This window comes from Bombus terrestris, chromosome 6 (genome assembly GCF_910591885.1).
Source record: "Bombus terrestris chromosome 6, iyBomTerr1.2, whole genome shotgun sequence".
NCBI lineage: Eukaryota > Metazoa > Arthropoda > Insecta > Hymenoptera > Apidae > Bombus > Bombus terrestris.
In genome coordinates, this window is record NC_063274.1 from 10,968,011 (window position 1) to 10,988,280 (window position 20,270).

General features: G+C 40.2%; 2 long non-coding RNA genes across 3 annotated transcripts; one reads left to right on the forward strand and one right to left on the reverse strand.

Moving 5' to 3' along the window:
- Positions 1-5,938: 5,938 nt before the first annotated feature.
- Positions 5,939-17,316, forward strand: LOC125385278. Its single transcript, XR_007224353.1, has 4 exons — positions 5,939-7,566; positions 13,737-15,936; positions 16,297-16,582; positions 16,699-17,316. It is a non-coding gene; the product is annotated as an uncharacterized LOC125385278 (long non-coding RNA).
- A 1,085-nt stretch (positions 17,317-18,401) lies between these two features.
- On the reverse strand, positions 18,402-20,270 carry LOC125385217. Of its 2 annotated transcripts, XR_007224253.1 has the most exons (3): positions 19,536-20,270; positions 19,301-19,354; positions 18,402-19,197 (listed from the first exon to the last, which is right to left on the reverse strand). It is a non-coding gene; the product is annotated as an uncharacterized LOC125385217 (long non-coding RNA). The 2 variants fall into 2 exon arrangements; XR_007224252.1 differs by having other exon boundaries at positions 19,301-20,270.

Here is a 20,270-nt window from a genome sequence, read left to right on the forward strand (position 1 = left end):
GACACAGATACAAAGAACCCCATAATCATCTTCTTTCATTTCTTTTTGCCTCTTCTCTTACAGTTAATTTGTTTCCTAGAAATATTATCCGGAGTCTTTGAAAATGCACTTTGCCTTTTTAACGGTATACCCATCTTAAGCAAAGTATTTACCATTTGATTCGAAAGATTCCTGTCAACAGGTTGTGAGCTTCTAAGCTTTATCCTATGGGTTTGGGTCCTGAATCTTTAAGAATGCTAAATGGACATTACCCGCACCGGTTGGCTAGAAAAGTGGGTTTTGTTGGAAAATTGGTTAAGTGAGTGAAAAATGACCGGCATAATCCGTATAACAAAATTCTATTCTTACATTTTGGTTTTGTAATATGTAATCGATATAAGACATATTTGCATATTGTTCTTTTTGCATTCGTGCGGTGCTCGACTCACTGATGGATGTTGTTCATGTAAATATCATTTAAATTTGGCCGAATTTTTATGTGTCACACTGACAATATGGAAAACAATTTAGTTTTAGAAAATATCAAAAATGTGGTCTTAATATTAAAGTACGTCACAGTAATAACGAGGAAATCGCTTGATCCCTTAATATTCTTCCTTCTTTCTCGATAAATTTTCTATCAAAGACGCAAAGCTTCGTTCAAATTGAACTATATAATGGAACAAAGATCAATAGCATTTGTATCGGTAGGATTAGGTGGCTTCCGTGAAACGTGGGACAGTCATATCGTTGTCAGAATTTCGACGCGGCTCTTTCGTCACGCCCCTCGTGTACCGTTCAGCTTATCCAGCGCGTACAATTGGATTTATCAAGTTAAAGTTGAAATCGACGGGTGCCATGCGTTCCTGTTGCAAACGACGACGACACGTACCGTTGGGACGTCGACTGATGCTCGTGAAACGTGTATGTCAAACATCGGCCGTATCGGATAGTTTTGCTGCGGAAATTCCACTTGGCTTCTGATTGAAAGTTTATCTCAAAAGTGTGCCAAATCGATGTTCCATGGGTCAGTTGTCTGTAACGCTTCTCGATTATTGCGTTTACTTCTGTTTACCACTATTCATTATCTCTTTGATAGAGAAGTTTTTCATAGATGTAATCATTGTTCCTCTGCATTTTTGCGAAGTTTAGAATACTTTGAAAAGTTGAACGACGTCTACTATAAATTGTCTACTATAAATAATTATTAAAATGTAATTTTTTAAGATACCGATTTTTATATATATTTTTACACATTTTGCATGAGAAACTATTTGGTGGAATGTGAAAAACATTTAAGATAACATTCTATCACATTATATACATGTGATCCTTTATATACGTTACGTCCATTATATACATATATATCCTTTACTTTTCTACAAAATAAAAATCATAAATCACTATATAGTAGTTCATCTTTAAATATTTCCACCTAATAATCTTGGTCGTACGACATCAATCTAAAAAATGGGAAAAATATCATCTAACCATATCTAGCAAATAATAATTTCTAATCTCCTTCTTTTATAGGCCATATTTCGTCGTCAACGCCACACCGTATCTTCGCCATATTGGCATACGAATTGTCACATTTGCAAATCTCTGGCGGCCGTGTATCGAGTTTTTCAATAAACCGCGAGTCTCGTGGCTCACATTATATATCCGGCGAAATCGGATGGCCGGAGGTCGGAAATGGACAATCTATTGTTTACGCGGATAATCTTATTAATGGTACGTTAATCCCTGTGTCCAGCGGTGTTCAAACAGCCGCGTTGCAGTTCGTTAACTTAATGGTTATTATTAGAATGAAACGCGGCTCGCTCGCGGCCCGACGCAATCCGGATAAGCCGAAAGGCAATAAAGAGAGAATTGTAAATGCTTCGGTTGAAAATGCTGCCAACAATACGAGGGCAGGGACTGGCAACGAGCTTTTCCATTCGCGTTAATCGTTCAAATAATACCCGTGGAATATGAAATTCACCTAGTCGGAAATGCTGATACCCGCCGAGAGTCAAGTTTTCATTCATGACAGCGAGACCGTGCAATGGATCCCCGGAAAAAATATTTTCCAACATCCGTTTTCTACGAGAACCGCCTGCTTTAAATGGCAGCCTCATTTCCTAATTATTAGGCTAATCTCACGGCACGTGAATTCGACATAACAACGTGGCAAATCCTGCGAGAAATATGATCCAGCGGCTGGATCGTGGTTCGCTGCATATACTTCCGGTGAGGACACCGGAAGTTCTCAGTGTCACGGATAGCTGAATATATGGTGGCTTTGCCTGTTGTTTAGTGAATATTTTTGCATGCATCCAAAATCATGCCATACGATTACAGATATCGGCGAAAGAAGTGCAAAGAATAAACTACTTTATACCTTTTTTGTACCTTGATCGAATGGATCAGATAGCAACATATAAGATAAGATAAATTTCTTAAGAAAATATAGGGCACATTTTATTTTGAGAGCTTTGACCCATAGTAACTTCGCCCGAAAGAAACATAGTATATAAATATTTCGCCTAATCTCTCAGTGGTTACATAGCGGGATAAAAATGGGCCCACTCGCCGACCAAAAAATGTATCAGGTTACCGAAAGACGAGTTTCGAGAAGGGAATCGATGGTAACTGACGAGGACATTTCGAATGAGAGGAAGAAGATGATCAGATGATTCGCCTTTCTATACTGTAATCTCAATTATTGGCACAATATAAAAACGTATAAATAGTTACAGGTTAATCGGATAATCAAATTTCTCATGCTTCATGCAAATATCATGACTTATTACATATAACATATTATATGTAGTATACTATAGTTTGTATTACACATTAGTATATTTTTAAGCTATAAAATTACAAACCTTTTTTAAACCAATTCCTTAAAATTATTTTTGTTTAATTTATATCGTTTACCTAGCATCTTGATCCTTAAAATGGTAAGTTCAGAAGTACAATCTAATCAAGCACTAAACTCGTTGATACATAAAGAATATATTAGGTCATCCCATAAGTTCGTTCCGTTTTTCGAGCGGTTATATATGTTTAGATTCTTTACATACCTTTCAGTTTTATGAAAAAATGTAATCCCCCTCTCGTTGTACAACTTCTTCCCATTTTTCAAGTGCATCGGTCCCTTATCGCCGTATGTTTATAAATCGACACATGAAATGTATACACAAAAGTCGGCACGAACTTATGGCATGACCTAATATTATGAAATGTATTTAGAATATTAATTTTGTTTACGTGGTATCACTTGGAAGAAAGTTAAATATTCGGACGATTGAAAATTCGAATAAGCAATGCTTGGTCTACTTGTACGTATTGGGTTAGGCGAATTCGCTGTTATACACATAGGCCGATTTAGCGAGGACGGGAACACAAGGCGCGGCATCGAAACGGCAAGTGCATTTCGCGGCAAACGAGCCTCCCGACATCTCGGTGTAATCAGACACCGATGCTGGGGAGTGCTGCAAATGTAATTGAAAACATTCGTGGTGCCTCTGATCCATGCCGCTCCCTTCTCGTTTTTTCTCGTTCTTTCGCCGCGGCGTACGCGCCTCCCCTCTGTCCCGTAATTAAAAGTCGTTTCCCCGTGATTTCTATCCCGTCCCGTTCCCGTTTCGCGTTTTACCTGTGAAACGTTCCTACTACCTGTTCCTCGTCCCAAACGCTCGTTCTCAATGCTCTTTTCACGATTGTGTTACGGCTTTGTGAAAACGCCAACTCGTTATACGTTCTATCCCTTTTTTTAATCAGTGGTAATACTGGCAGAAGATGGGATTCGTCGTTGAGAAGTCGCAGAAAATTGTTTTATCGAATTTTCCTTTTTACACGTGTAGCATGTTAAAGAAAGTTAATGGCGTTTTTACATACAGTTTGGTAGTATGGCTTTGTGGATTAACGAGCTACTTAATGTCGATGATAACCGGCTGAGTCTCGAGCAAAAAGAATGTCAAATAATACCGACGTATCGATAGAGGAAACATCGTCATGACATTTGTGGTCTGAATATTTTCACATTTTCTAGTGGCTTCAAAAATTTACGAATTTCCTTACTACGAATAAAGGAAACTTCTACGAACGAGGCTACATCTTCATTTAATAAAATATTTAATAGTCGTCTATATATTTCTAACATAATAAATAAATGAATTATATCGTCACATGTAACTAAAAATGTTGGGTCGTAACTACAGATATAAACTAGACGAAAAATCTGTATCCGGAATAATCACATAATCTAGCAAAAACATAGGAGGAACGATCTACTCGATAAATCTTGTAAGCTTCAAACACTTGCCAAACGCTAAATAGACATCCACCGCAGTATGCTTAAACGAAACAACAATAATACAAAAGGCGTATCATTGGTATCTCCACTGTGCGCGGCACAATACACTGGGTACGCGCGTATCCGTGAAATCGTGTAACTTTTCAGAAACGGCTGTAGACCGTGCTCTCGGAGAGGAGCGCGATAATGCGTTTCCAAGTAGCCGAAAGTAGGTGTAAATACGGGCGAATGATTTTTTTTCCCTCGGCAATGGAATATTAGGTGAAAGGAGCCGACGAAGGCGGTTCCCTTTATTGCGAATATTCTCAATGGAAGAAGCTTTTTTTTCACAAACCCCCTTTGGTGTTTCGTTGTATACCGACGTGTACACACGTGAACGATCGAAGTGAAAGAGGAAAAGAGAAAAGAGGAAAAAAAGGTAGAGAAGAACGAGGAGAGAGGAGAGGAGAAAGGAGAGATCTCAAAAGGTATACGCAGAGTACCGCCTCTGATGAATGCCGCAACCAGTGGCCACCATGTTTTCCCTTCACTGGTCCGCCCTACTACGAAACATCCCCCTGCGCATCCCCCTGGCCGATTTTCCAACCCCTCGCCAAACCGCGATTGAACCCTTGTACACGTTGGTATGCGCATCAGAGGAATACATTTTGCAGACAGGCGGCGATGCACGAACCGGAGAGCGCAATATCGATAATAATTACGCTGCTGGTGGCGTTTGCCGAATAACTAACCGGACCAGCTTGTTGAACATCCTACACGCGTAATGGAACCCGAGGAGTCAACATGGAAGGGTTATCCCTTGGCATTAGGCTTTCTTGAATATTTGCTTTTTTTTCTTCACTTTTGTATGTCGCACTTTGTTTTTATATTATATGTTGTGTATCGCTGTATTTCCAAAACTTTGAAGCTTTAGTGATTTTCGAGATCTATGTATTTAAACATGTTTGAGGTTTGCAATTAATTTCAACATTCAAGGAAACGTTATTGAAATATATTGATGAGTAATATATACAAATGTTAACATTAGACAAATATCGGACAAAATAGGCATCCACTAAATCAATCTAATCAAATCCTCAGTACATAGTACTCACCAACGTCAACCAAATCATCTTATTCGTCAATACAACCTTTTAAAACTAATAAAATAACGGCTTCACTCTTCAATATATACTGCGTGTGCACATGTACATATATGTACTTTGTAGGATAGAAAAGAAGCAAGCGGCAAAAAGAAAAGAATCGGGCAAGGAAAAAGAGGAAACCAAAGTTCGGATCAAAGCCACATAACATACATATTAACCAAAGTCTGGCGGTCCGTTTGCAACGCGAAGCGTGCGCCGTGCGTTTGAGGAAGCGCGGAACGAGGAAGAGAAGCCGCGAGTAGAAGAGAACCGCCTTCAAAGAAAAAAAAAGATGAAAAAAAAAGAAAAAAGGAAAAGAAAAAGCGACCGATAAACAAACCGTGGCGTTCGGATCGCGGGCGCTTTAATCTTTCTTTCGAGGCATCATCGGCCGCCTTTTGCGGCGTTCGATGAAAAGGAGGAACGGGCTGGGCTTTCTGCCCTCTACATCTCTTGCCCCAAAATCCCCTCCAAGTCCCTTTCCACTCATTATGGCAACATGCGGTAAGTATACTGGTGTTTAAGTCTCGCCGGTACCCTTCGAACTAAGGGTAGTTGCAACGAGGGTACGCCGTTCAGTTATATGTATAAGTATATCGGTGCCCTGTAAAAAGTGCCATAGGATGGATACCATAGGCTGAAAACATGGTTCAGAAGCGTGCGCCAGCGTTTGAAGGCCAGAGAGACAAGGACAGGATTGCAAGAGCATCCCTTATTCTGTGGCGGCTCGTTGTACGGCTCGACGCATTCGAATGCTCTCACTCCCCTGATCCTGGGGATTCCAGGTGGTTTCTGACCCCCTCTTCTCCCCTTTGCGCGCTGTACGCCCTCTCGAAAATTAGGTAGCCTGGATCCGATGCACACAGCTGCGATCCGTAACAGCGTCGAGGACCCAGGAGGATGCTGCTCGCGGATATCTGCCGCGATTCTTTTTACTTTCTTCCTTTCTTCCTTTTTCGAGACGATTTAGACGGCGCTGTGTTATTTCGTGCGTTTGATGTTTGGCGCCGGATACCGATTGGGCTGCATAAGTTGCGGATGTATTCATAGAAAAAGTAGGAGTTTGTTTAGGATGTAAGCAGGAATACTAGTAGATCGAAATGCAATCTGAGCTTGATTACATAGGTTTTCTATTAACATTATTACCAATATTACCATTCTATTGCCATGTAATTGATTACATGGTTAACGGTAAAAAGTTTGATGAGTTTTCTGTTGAACAGCTTATACATCGATATAAAAAGAGCGTCTCTTCGATTGGATTACTATTCTGACATCTTTAAATTCGTATTATCCGTCATTTAGGAGTAATTTATCGTATTCGATGTTACAAAGGCAACGCAAATGCGTAATTCTCACATTGACCAATAAAAGCGCGATTTCTTAAAATTTTTCTTCTGTAAATCACATTTTTAGAAAACAGCAAAAACCAAATGAAGACGCAAGAATTATTCTACACCCTGTGTACTCTATGTGTTCAAAATTTATTCCACATCCTCTCATCAGTATACGTATCTGACGAAACACACAGTGAGCGAGGCTAAGAAAACTTAGGAAACACCCTATTACCCACAAATATCAGCCATTGTCGCGACCAGTGGGGAATCAAACCAGGTAACGCGGGATCCTGGACGACCTAGCTGTCCAGGTAGGAAAAAAAGCCGGTGTCGGTCCGCGCCGCCCAGAGATAATCCGCGTAGCGACGGTGGTGGGACTTACTTGCCCCATCCCCTCCGTGTGGAGCGGCGCGCTGCGATGTCCAACCCCTATAAGAGGCAACGATACCACGGCTGAAAAGCCGCTGCGAATAACGTGCTTACGCGTGATCATCCGACCGCGATCCTCAATGCCCGTGACAGATCAAGCTGCGCGCGCTTCTTCTTCTCTTTCTCTCCTAGCGAACAATCGTCGTGTTTGCCGACACAATTTCCACGGATTAAAATCGTGAGAGCAAGAAGAGCCGGCTAGAGGTTAAGATCCTTTCTTCGTACGTTTCCACGTGGACGCCGCCGTGTGCATCGTGACGGGAATTTTTCTGATCGCTTCGCCGAAGTTTGACTATTCTGAACTTTGTGAGCTTTCTCGAGAAAAAAAGAATGAGGTGATATTGAGCAAATTCGTGCAACTAGAGGTGTATGCTCACACATACATTAAGGAAAGGTAAGTTTGGAATATATAGAAGATTCCTTTGGATACATAGGTGCGTAGTCCATCGGCGTGGGCTGGTTATTTATCTGCAAAAGAATATCATATTATATTCTTTCAAAATTGTTGCCATTTTCTCTATGACGCGCCATTCACAAATAATTTTCTATATATTTTCTACATATGTACTTTTAATGTTTCCAAATGCATAGAGAATTATACCTTAAAGCTACCTTACATCATCTCTTTAGACTTAATACTTAATACCATCACTTTTTACGTTGCCTTACCTTCTTATCTCAACAAAAAAAAAAAAAAACCAAGACCATCCACACTTCTTCCCAGCTCTTTTCTTTACCATTTCACCAGCTTCGCCGTCATCCTATCTACCGGGGTAGTCTACACGAAAAGAAGAAAACAAAAAAGCACACGCACGTCGCCTTTAGAAATTCTGAAAAGTCGAGGGATCTCGGCGTTGACCACGATCGAGAGAGTCAAAGGCGTATTCGATCCTTCGTGGACGGTTGACGGGGTAACAGCGGACACATTCGATATCAGGGTCCTGATGAAGGCTTCTCGGATGTCGTGTCAGGCACTCTTGGAACCGAGAAGGGAAGAGAGGCAGGAATAAAATAGAAAGGGAGCTGCAGAGGAGGCCACATTCCTAGACGGCTTACCGATCGGTTATCGCGGCGGCCATCGCTCGTCTTCTCATATCCAAAGGTGGCGGATTTGTTTCTTCCTCTTATCCGACCCTTAAGCAGAGGCTTTCGCGCGGGGGTGGCGGTGGCCGCTGGTTACAAAGGCACCCTAGGGACGCAACAACGGTATCATCTTCAGGGGAACGTAAAGCTACCGAATTTTCGAATCGTTCGAACGTGTCGCTCCGGATTTTTTCCAGACCGATGGCCACGTCCCATGGATATGAAGCTGTCTCGCGTTCTATTGTTTGAAGGCTCGCGCTGCCTTTGGATCCATCCTTTGCCTCGTCCTATATGCTAAAAAGACAATGCGATCGAATTAATTGAAGAAGACGCTCGGAGAGAGCGGTTACGTTTCGGGGGCGGAGTAAATGTTTCGTTCTTGTTTCAAATTTCATCGGTACAATGACGATAATTGTGCCTTGTTGCAGGGCTGATAAAATCTTTAACAATTTTCAATGGTACATAGATTTTTGAATGGTAAGCGTGGAAATAGTTTTGTGAATCTCTGTGTGTAATCTCTGTGTGTCTTCTTAAAAATTATCTTCTTGTTAAAGATGCTTTTACGTATCTTTCACGTATCCTTCTCATATCACTTTTACAGTGCTTGTGTTATGTAAACGATCGGCAAGAGAGAAGTCAATTCGCGAATATTTATGAAGCGACGATTACAACGAATAATAGCGAAACGAATCGAGAGGACAGTCCCCCAAATATCGTGTCCCCTTTTTGCCATTATAGGGAACCACCCATGCATGTGGTATTATCATACAAATATAATCCCTGTACGCCCTTACGCGAAATAATATTTGTCCCGATTGTCGTACGACCAATTATCTTAACTTACGCGATATGTCAACCCCTATATATACGCATCTACGTGTGTACACGCTTTTATGCGCATATTGCGTGTATGTAAAAGAGTTTCACGTACTCTTTACATCCTTCAACGTTGTTGACATAGCGAAATAAATAGCAATGACGGCTTTTTACACAGTTTTGATTGTATTGTTAAATAAAAGAATTAAAGATTCTTTTTATTATCGACTATATAACTAGTATCAAGCTAATACTTAAACCGTAATGCTTAACTCTGCCACGTTTCTCAAATTTCCTTCTCGTTTCAATAAATAACAGTAAATCCTTAACGTTTAAACAAAAACTTGATAATAAAATTGAAAGGAAAAGTCGACGATGATTCTTTCGTATTTTCTCGATCTTACGAAAGTGTTTGACAAAAGACAGAGGAAGAAGATATAGAAGAAACACGATTGACAATAGTCAAAAGGATGTAGCATGTTGCTTGAACTTTAGCAAAGAAAATATAAGAAAAGCACGGTTGAAAATGATCGAGAGGTTTTGGCATGGTTAAGACGCGAGAATGTACGAGGCGCTATAAAACGCAGCTCGAGAACAGAAGGAATCTGTTGGAGAAGGATCATTGAGGGGGCACGTATAGGGAACACGATAACAACAGCGGACCATTCTCGGTTTCCCAACTCTTGGGAAACAGTTGGCTCCCTGATTGGTCATCTGTGTGTGATCGAGCACGTTACACATCGACGTGGAGTCGCACAACGACACGCGTTCTCCGTTTCTCTGTCCACGGGTTCCGCGCTGGCAAACGATCCGTGAAAATCTTCTAAATCAATTTCTGCGCCGGCATTTATCGAGTCGCGTCCCTCAATCTCGCTGGATTTAGGATGAAAACGAATGACCTTCGACGGCCAGGATCGATAGACGCTTCTACGCGGATATCAGGCTCGTGCATTTGTCTCGATAGGAGGGAAAACGTCGATCCGAACTCGACTCTATCCTAAAACCACGACCATCCCCTTCGTTCCTTATGCCCTCGTGGTTTAACATCCTTAACCGTAATTTTCTTGATTGCCCCTCTGCGTTATCGCACGACCACGATTGTAACGTCGTAATATTTCACGAATGAAAACCCGATAATGATATTGCCAGGTATTCCATTCTCGTAAGTTGAATTTGGAGTTTGCTAAATTTTGAGGTAGATGAAGAAATGCATTGCATACGTTTAACATGCTTATGGTTGATTGCATTCCTTTATATTTCCTTACGATTTTAGTTATACTGTTGATCGAATCATCCCTCAGTTAGACATTTCTAAAATGATAACTACTTCATACTATTTCAAATATTCAAATCTTTAGATTAAAAATTGTTTAAATAGTTCAAATGGAACAAACTCTCGCCATAAATACGATAAAGTCTCGGTTACCCGAGTTCCGTTTAACCGAAGTTTCGTATTATCCGAGGTGCTTTGAACCTTACCATAACTTCATCTTTTTCAAATTTCAATTTTAACTCGTATAGTACGAAAGTGTTAATAGTTATGCACATCGTGAAAGCAGCGAATCAATCCTTCAAACGATTAAACACTGAATTATACCTAAATAAGAGTACAATATTAAATTAGCAATATGTTTTCTATGATCTTATTATACGATTTATGTTACGTTAATAGAACTTTTTATTATCCGAATTTTCGATTATCCAAAGTAGATCCGGTCCACATCACGTCGGTTAGTCGAGATTCTACTGTACATAAGTGTGTACTCTAACCAACTGGAAGACATCCTTAAAGTTCCTCGCTATACCTTATCGCGATCTTTCCATACCGTATAAGAGCGCTCAAGACAGAGAAAAAGCTACTAATAGCCCCATCACCTCGTGCACTCATCCCAGACCCAATGATCCACATCACAGCGAGCGTGGTTCCCTTCGTTTTAAGCGCTGCCAAAAGAACGTCCAATCGAGATTTAATTAAGAATTCTTCAAACTAGACAGCGTACGATGGTTTCGCGCGGCTCGCTCTGATATATCTAAAGTCTAAAGAATCAACGTCGCTGCCAGAAACGTAACATCGAAACAAGACGCGGCGCAGCATAGAATCAAAGAGGTACGACAAGAGGAAGACGTTTGGAGGTTCGCGTTTTGGGCCGGTAGCACGAACAAGGTAGCTTGGTTCGTTCTCGGCATCAGGCAAAGCATTCCTTGTGTCAGAACTTCACGACGATCCACCACTGTTAAAGAGAGAATCGAGCAGACGAGAGAAAGAAAGAAAGGTCAGCGGGATACTTCGACGAGGGGCTACTGGTTTCTCCGCGTGGACCTCTAAAACTTCTCCCGTGATTCGTTCCTTCGTCAAAAAAGTCACTGCGTGCTCCCGTACGCTCGTAACGCGTCACAGCGTGAGTTTCATCCGCTTCTATCCACCACGTCCGTACGAATTTCAGCGGCATTTCGTCGGGTCCCGTATGAAAATCTAGTATAAGGAAAGAGAGAGAAAGAAGCAGTATGGAACGCGGTAAGGCGACCGACCAGGTCGGTGGAACGATCTGAATTTTAAATCGTAGGACGAGAGACCCCGAAACAACATGGAATCTGCGAACGATCTTCCAGATCGTATTGATCGATTTGATTCATTGAGAGGGCCTTTGATGTTACAGGTTTGATAGAGCGGTGCTGATAGATTGGGAGGTTCGAATTTCTAGCAGAAAATCGATCTTTGATTGTGTGATGAAATAGCCATATACGATAATCGCAAGTGTAGCGTTGGTATTTTGTGATAAATTAGTTGTTGTCTGGCGTTTTGGACGTAATTTCTTGATAAAGCATTTTAGTTGAACTACAACAAAACTGAGTTACGAAGAATTTTAGTATATAAATCTAATGTTATCGAAGCACTACATCATTGGGTTCTCTTTTCGTTAAAACTAAAAATCTAACATCACGGAACTTATCAAGAAACAATTTATTGATAAGAAATAAGAGACCATCTCATTTTCCAGCATCGCGAACATGCACACGACCGTTTTTCGTCAATATGTGGTGTGAACACGGCATAAAAGGCACTGGCTGGCATGCAGAACCCAGTAAGGGAGCAGCTCTTCCCAGCTATACGGTCGCGTCCGTCGAATATGACAACAAGATCGGTCAGACCAGTGACAGGGGTGCGTTCGTACGCGCGTGTGTTGCGTTCGAGGCGCAGGAAGGGCGAAAGACGCGGAGACGAGCCAGCCTCGTGCGAAAGAAAGAGAAAACTGAGCGGACATGGACAGACGGACCACCCCGTTTGCCGGCGATCATGTCCCGATCACGTAAACTAGCCGCCCCCTCATCCATCATGCCTTCGTCGTACATTGTCATGTGTGACCAGATCGATCTCTTTTTTCTTCCTGTACCTTCCTCCTCGTCCTCTTCGTCCTCTTCGTTCGAGACGCACCGGTTTTCCTCTTGCGTGTTCTCCATCTTGTTCCGCCAAAGGCGTCTTTCGCGGGCCCAACGTTTCGTTGCAAATTGGCAGGGAAAAATAAACCGCGAGAACGCTCGAGGCCGACGTAAATGTACCGAACAGGGGTGGTCAAGGTCTCAAGATCCATAATTAGAGTCAATATCTCCGGTTGTTCGTGATACTGCTTTAGATCGTTTGCACGTTGCTTGGATTAGAGAAGATTCTTTTGTACGAGTATCATTGACGAGAGAATATTTGGTTTGTATGCAGTAGACTGCAGATGTTTATTAGATGATGATTTGTCATTTGGACTGTCACTCCCTCGGAATAGTTATAATTTCTTCATTTAGGAATCTTCTATTTTTCTGCGTGTCGTTCCATCTTTGTACAGGATGAAAAGACTAAAACCTATCTAACTGGAATTGATTTGTCTTTGATCATTTTTAATCTCATAATTGTAGAAGTTTCTTGTTAAGGGCCAATCCCCTAAAATCTGTCTGGAGTATCTGTACATTAAAAAAATATAATAAAACAATTGTACATCTGGATGAATACAGATTTTATTGATAATTGTTACCGATGTGTATAAGTACTAACGATTTAATGATACATTTCGTTCAAGACGAATAATCCACCGAGATAATTTATAATTGTATCATGCACCATGTCCTAGTCTGTTTTAGATTGCACGGTCTGCTCACCCCAGGCTGGACAGTACATAGCTAATTGCTGATTGATCGTTTCTGAATAACGCAATTAATTGAACAAGAATCTTGTTGCTTGTACAAGAACACGAAGAATTAAAACATAACCTGAATTCCTACTTTCTGTTTTTCTTGCTGGCATGTCCATATTTTTTCATGTGACAATCTCGTTACCCATTATTTAACTCTGAATAATTAAATTTATCCCTCCGAAGCTCTCCTCACAGTCTATAGTTTCAAAATACTCTCTGACATTGTTATAACACTTTGCAAAGATTAGTAAAATAGTAATAAAATTCAACTCATCAAAGTCACAGATCTAAACTAAACATGAAAAAAGCACAGTATACATAACTTTGTCATCAAAATTTCATTCGTAAAATTAAGATAACTAACACCTTGCCAAAAGAAAGATCCCAAGATAACTGACCCTAACCTGTTCACCAACAGTTTGACCATAACTTAAGAATTATTTACACAAGTTCAAGAATCCCTTTTAGAAATCTGTAAATCTTGTAGGAAGGATGAACAGAGAGATATAGAGTGGAAGTACCGATGCAGCGGTCGATCACACAAAGGGTGAGAAACGAAGGGCAGAAAACGAATAAAGGAGACTCCCGACTACGGCACGTGCGAGGGCTGCGAACCGCAAAAGAGGCGGCTTATATTATTATAACCGTGGGCAGGTGGGCGAGGCACTCTATTGGCAGTGCTAACGAGGGATCGGTAATTATTACCCACGACTTAACTCTTAGCTGCTCGTGCAAAGACCTTTATTGTAATCGCTCACCCTTCGTCCATTCTTCTTCAAACCCGAATCTAGTTTGCGGGAATCCTATAACATGACCGTGGCTAAGGAATTAATACGCATTTACTGATAGAACTCCGACACGTTCCTCGTATTTTCACAACTACTTTCCCAAGTTCTGTACAGGTATCAAGAATAGGGATTAAACTTTATTGTTTAAGATAATTGAATACTAATAATTGGATCTATTAGTACCATCTTTTGGTAAAAATGATCACAAATGGCTCTTCAAAGTGGTTGTGAAGATTTTAAGATTTTGAGATTCGATAAAAATAAACGTTAAGTAATATGGCATAACTTAGTATAATTTTACGATGATAAAGATAACAATATCTCTTCAGATCTTGTTTAAATGTATGGATAGATATTGTATGTATACATTTATTCCAAGAATATTCCTTGAAAGATGGAATCTACTATTATTATGATAATAATTTATATAACAGAAGAGAGGAAATAATAAACGTTATTTAGATGTACTTATATAAAAGAATATTTACATTCATGAAGTATAGAATATTTATATTCACAATATTTATATAATTATGAACGTACACATATGTGTATTCATAATTAAATATATACATATGTATATGTACGTCTATTGTTTATTGAGAACGATCATGTAAAACTGGATTTCGTGAATGTGTTAAGGTTCATCGCATGGTAAGTTTGCGAGCAACCGGGTCGAACATCGTATCAGATGATTTTCACGTTTTGATGGAGTTGTTGACCCTTGTAAAGGTATCTGCGTGCCGCCACGATTATACACTTTCAGCGCGTTAGTGTGAATGTACGACTACCTGTCCGGTCAAGGTGGACGATCCATCATCGTGTCAACGGAGCGTTACACTATACGACCAGGAATTTCTAACATTCCCCCTCGTGTACGTATTCGTCCTCTATCGGGTTTGAACGATTTTTTTTTTTACCGGGCCAGATAAAGAATAGCAAAATAAGAAGGGTGCAATCTTATCGCGAACACGAGGATTAAAGGAAAAAAAATAATATAAAATTGAAAGTGAAATCGTAAGAAGCACGAATATCGTTGAAACTTGTTTCATTCGTGCGCAGAAAAACGAAAGATATACGGTTGACAAAGAGGTAATGAGTCGTCATGACACGAGTGATGAAAGATGTTGTTGAGATTTCGCATCTACATAATTTTTATTTTTTAAACTAACGATGTAAAGTCAATTACTTTTGACAGATCAAAGAATAATATTCTTAACTAAATATTCATGAAACAAACAACTTAATTCTCAAACTTCACCACGCAAGATTTCCAACGGTACTTCATTCCACAAACTGAAAAATCTCATGCAACGAAAGCATCTTTCAATTTTTGGTTACCGCTGAAACCCAAAAGGATAATCGCTTGTTTGTTACTTCCCCTAAGAACAAGCCTTCTGTTCTTGCTGAGGAGCCAAGTTGCTCTGTCGAATTAACGTAAATCCTTTTTAAATAATAAATCTTCCGTTAAGTGTAATGAATCCGTGAAAAACGAAGGTGGCTGAGAAGTAAAGGGTGTTAGGTTACGAGGCGTCTTTTGTAAAGGTTAGGACGACTAGTAGCGATAAACGCTGCCGGTGGTACAGAGGCAGCTGTAAAATAGACCAAGACTTTAGAACGATACTCGCTGCTTGCTGTTTAGCCTCGTTATTAACCAGGACTTGGATATTTGGATACCCTTAATCTCTTTTCTACGGTTCTACCGAGCCTAACCTGCCTGACTGAACAGTGACAAATAATATCAAGTTGCCTACTGCGATGCCAGCGCTACTCTGGACTTGCTATCTGATTTTAAAAGACACGTCACCGAAGATGATCCTCCGTTGACAAAAGGTGTCGAGACCGAACCTGGATCGTTGTCCGGAATTTTTCCCGAAATTGCCAGCGCCGTTTTACCGGGTAAGCCGGGCAGGACCATTTTTCTGCTGCTTGTTTGCGTGCGTTAGGTTAGACCTTGTAACGACATAAAGGTTTCCTATAACACGAACGCTTTCATGAAGATAGATTTTTATATTGTTACGTTCTTTTTTTTTTGAGAAACATAGATTTGTGTGAAATTTGTTTAGGGAAATAGTAACTATCATATTAATTATTGTATATGAATCAGGAGCATTACAGTTTAGAAGTTAATTTTATTCTGTAATCGTAGATAATACTATTTACACTTGCAAAGAATTAAAGCAATAAATTCATTACACAGTCCTTCGATTTGAAGGTTTTCCGCTGAGAAAAATTTAATAAAACTGATTTTAATTTTAGATGCAATTGACACACGTGATAAAATAAATGATTGATCGAGTGCTTGCGTAAATATTGTGAAGGATAATAGAGATATAAGGAAAGAGGAGTTATACAAGCTGTCTCACACAAACACGTGAAAATATCACGTTTTAATGAAACTATAAACTACAAATATAATTTTCCGCTATTAATCATCATACCATAACTGTTGCTCGATGCTATGAGGCAAGAGAATAAAATCGTTTAAAACAAGATTCGTATCGACGAAAGTGGAAACCGCGGCAAAGAAACGGTAGAAATCAAGGTAAAAGACGATCGCCATTCGCTTTCGTATACTCCCTTCCCCTCATTACTCACAATCAGTCGAACGTCTGCGCGGTTATGCATACGAAATACATAGCTGCGTATATCCTTATCCAGGCCAAGTTCATCAACTGGGAGAAAGAACACTGAACACCTAACAAGACCAAGAAAAAGAACGAAACGCAGAAGGAAAGACAGAAAGAAAAAAACATATACGCACACGGCAGCATCGTCGAGATCCTTCACGAGTCAGTTCGATGAGGAGAATGGCAGAGAAACGATACGCGATGAAGATAGACGAATACAGAGGAATCACGAAGGGAAAAGAGAAAGGAGGAGCCAGTTCAACGAGTTCTAAGGCGGTGGCGGCCTTAAAAAGATGTCGAACGCTTTGATGTTTGCCGCACGTCATCTTGTGCGCTACCTCTGCGCGCTGATCCACGCTACAACCAACGACTAGCGAGGGATTGCCGAAAGATCGCGATCAAGAGGGTAGAATCGCGTGCAGGTACCCTTTAGTCTTCGCAGTTTGCACGAATTCGCATCACCTTGATGGTTCACTCGTATATACTCTTTTTAAAGACGCGTCTTGTCGACGGATAGTTCATGAACACTGTTTGCAAATAGATGCTCGCAAACATTTATATATATATGTAAACTCCCTAAAGTTCATGTAGGATAGGGATTCTTTTTGTTTTACGGGTAGCACGATAGGCTGTGTTTCACGGACAGACCGATCTTCTTTTGTTTTACGGGCGACCATTTTAAGAAGCACGTTTTTCCCGAACGGACGGACAGAGAGTTACATTAGAGACAGACAAGGTTACAGAATAGTTATTTAAGATTTTAAAGACTGAAGAAGAAAGATCGGTAGCTCAGGACGTTGAAAATCGATTCTCGATTTTCAGGTAAACATTGTACTAAAGACTTATTATTTCCCGTTTATATAATTATTGTTATTTATTGTTATAGACGCATATTAATTGTTGTTTATTTTTGTATTTTATTACTTACTTCATAATAAAAACTCGATTTTCAGACTACAGAATCGATCCCTGAATTATCCCCAGATTACGATCTTGCATATATGTAGTCATGTATTACAGCTTTTGATTTGACCTGTAAGCTTGAGATGTTCGATTAACATTTATGTCCATGACAAACATTTCACAAATTACACAGCTTAAAGAACTAATCTCAGAAAAACTGTTATTACCCTTTAACATGTTCCAAAAGAAATTTAAATACGTTCAACGAGCCTTCAACGAGACTTTTTAACATTTTCAAAACGCATCTTTTTTAAAAATAATCCCAAGTGTCTCGTATCGATAACTATATCAATGGTTTAATCATCGATATAGACTCTATTATGCGGCAACGTGGAAGATTTCCGCGTGATGCCAGTTCCGCTAAGCGGTATCGCGGCGGCCGATCAATTGCGAGGACATCAATACTCATTAACGTTCGTTGCATCGGCGTTCGGATCGTTCCGGACAAAGATTTCAGTGACTTGCCCGGTAACCATAACGGATGACCACACGGTGAACGTGCAGGTCTACAAGGGTTGATGACGATGCCAGGATCACTGGTAACACAAATTAAGGCGCAGTAGAGGAAGTTGTCATTGAAAGCTAGGAACCACAAAGAAGCAGTTGGAAAATGGACAAATATCTACGTGGCCATTTTCATGAATAGAACTATCCGAGATGTCGGACTTCTTGTAGCTACATATTTCAATTTCATTGTCCATTCATGGTTGATATTCAATTTTAAGATTTTTCGAGATATTTCTAAGTTTACTGTCGAAAAGAAGCAAACGATTGATTGTTACTAACGTACATATTTTTACAACATGAACCATAACTTACATCCTCAGATTCATCCAATAACTATCATTCACTAGTAACTTAATAGGCAATTTCTAACAAAGAAACATTTCTGAATTCCAGCAATACACAACAAAGATACCAACATATGAATTATACAAAACTCAAATAAATCCAAAACACCATACAGGACTTTCCAAATCACAGCTGGAATAACCTGGGCGTGTGCTTTCGAGGACTTTCCACGATCTCGAGAAATGAAGTGCTCATCGATACTGTTCTCCTGACAAATGTGCGCATTGTCGGTGAACAGCGTGCTTCCAACTTCACAATTACACCGTTGCTCGATTATTCGATGTAAAAGGAGAACCAGGATGCTTTCCATCGACGGGAGCCGGTCCGTTCTGGACGAACGGATCGTTCAATGCCGGCAGATCCTTTTTACGCTTCCTCCCCGGAGGATCGGTCGCTTCCTACGATTCGTCATCGGCAAAAACTTTTCTTCTCAATGACCGTACGTCGCTGAATGTGTCCCGAACGACGTATCCATGAACGGGTACACCTGTAGCTACTGGCTGCTATTCCCGAAATAATTCGGGTCATAATAATAAGCCTGCAGTCGGAACGAACACAAGGACGACGGCCCATTGACTCCGTTTTTCGTACGAGTGAATAGGAACGAGACGAATTGTGCACACGATGAATCGGCACCATAGCTCTCTCGAGGCTAGTGGCTCCTTGAATGAAGATGTCGTCGCTGTTTCCGCAGAGAAATAACATCCAGTCGATCCTGAGATTGTCCATAAATTATATCCTCTACTCCAGTTTGCTATTTCTCCGGCTATTCTTTTCTATTGGTATTTGGGGATTTTTCTGGTTAGTTGTTTACTTACCTGCGCAGCTGAGCGTGATGGCATTTTTTAGCAAATTGTCAGCGCAAGAAGGGCCTGCGGTTAGTGCAGTTTTATTAGCTGTCTGGCGTTTATAAGGTGACTCTCTGGGTTCAAATTATTTACTTTGCAATAAATTTATTTTATGTATTATATTATATAAATTTATTTTAATGTATTTATCTTAAGTATATCTAGATAATGACAATTATTCATTCGACTAATGAAAAACAATTACCTCCCATGAATGTATACATAGTCGAACGTCGACGAGGTAGGAATACGGCTTGCAACGTCTTATTTTATTTAAGACAATCCCAGCGGTTGGAAGAAAGGGGACAATATCAAATAATTGGTTTCTCACGTGCTGTGACACATAGCTATAGGTGCACTTCTAGTCGTGGGGGCAGCAGCGTGTAGAGATCTGGCTATTCCAAATTCGAGGTACGGATGTAAAATAATGTATCTGGACCTATGGCAAATAATTCGAGTTAAAGTAACTTTTATTTAATTTTAGCGATATGAATTATGAATTATGAATTTTAACAAAATTGTTGCCTTATAGAGGTTTCCAAGTAATAAAGGGTCAACTATATATACATATGCACGTTATCAAATTTTCAGCTTTGATTCCTCCTTTGCCAGAACGTCGCTAAAATATCCTGGATACACGCAAGTTGGCGTAACGAGGAAAAAGTCATAACGTTTAACTCCCTGCGAACAAAACATCCTGTGCCCCAATATCGATAACTACCCAATTGTGCAGCCTCTGGAGGTTCGTTTCTGATGTAATCAGGGAATACGCAGGGGGTGCTACTAATTGTAATCGTATAATACAGTCGACCGAGGGGTAACGGGCATCGCAAAGAATTGATTCTGGTTACGTTAATATAATCAGAAATTCAGGACTTGCTCGTCCCTGCCCTTATGAAATATGTACCACGGGAGTTGACAGTATTCGCGTCTTATTTAT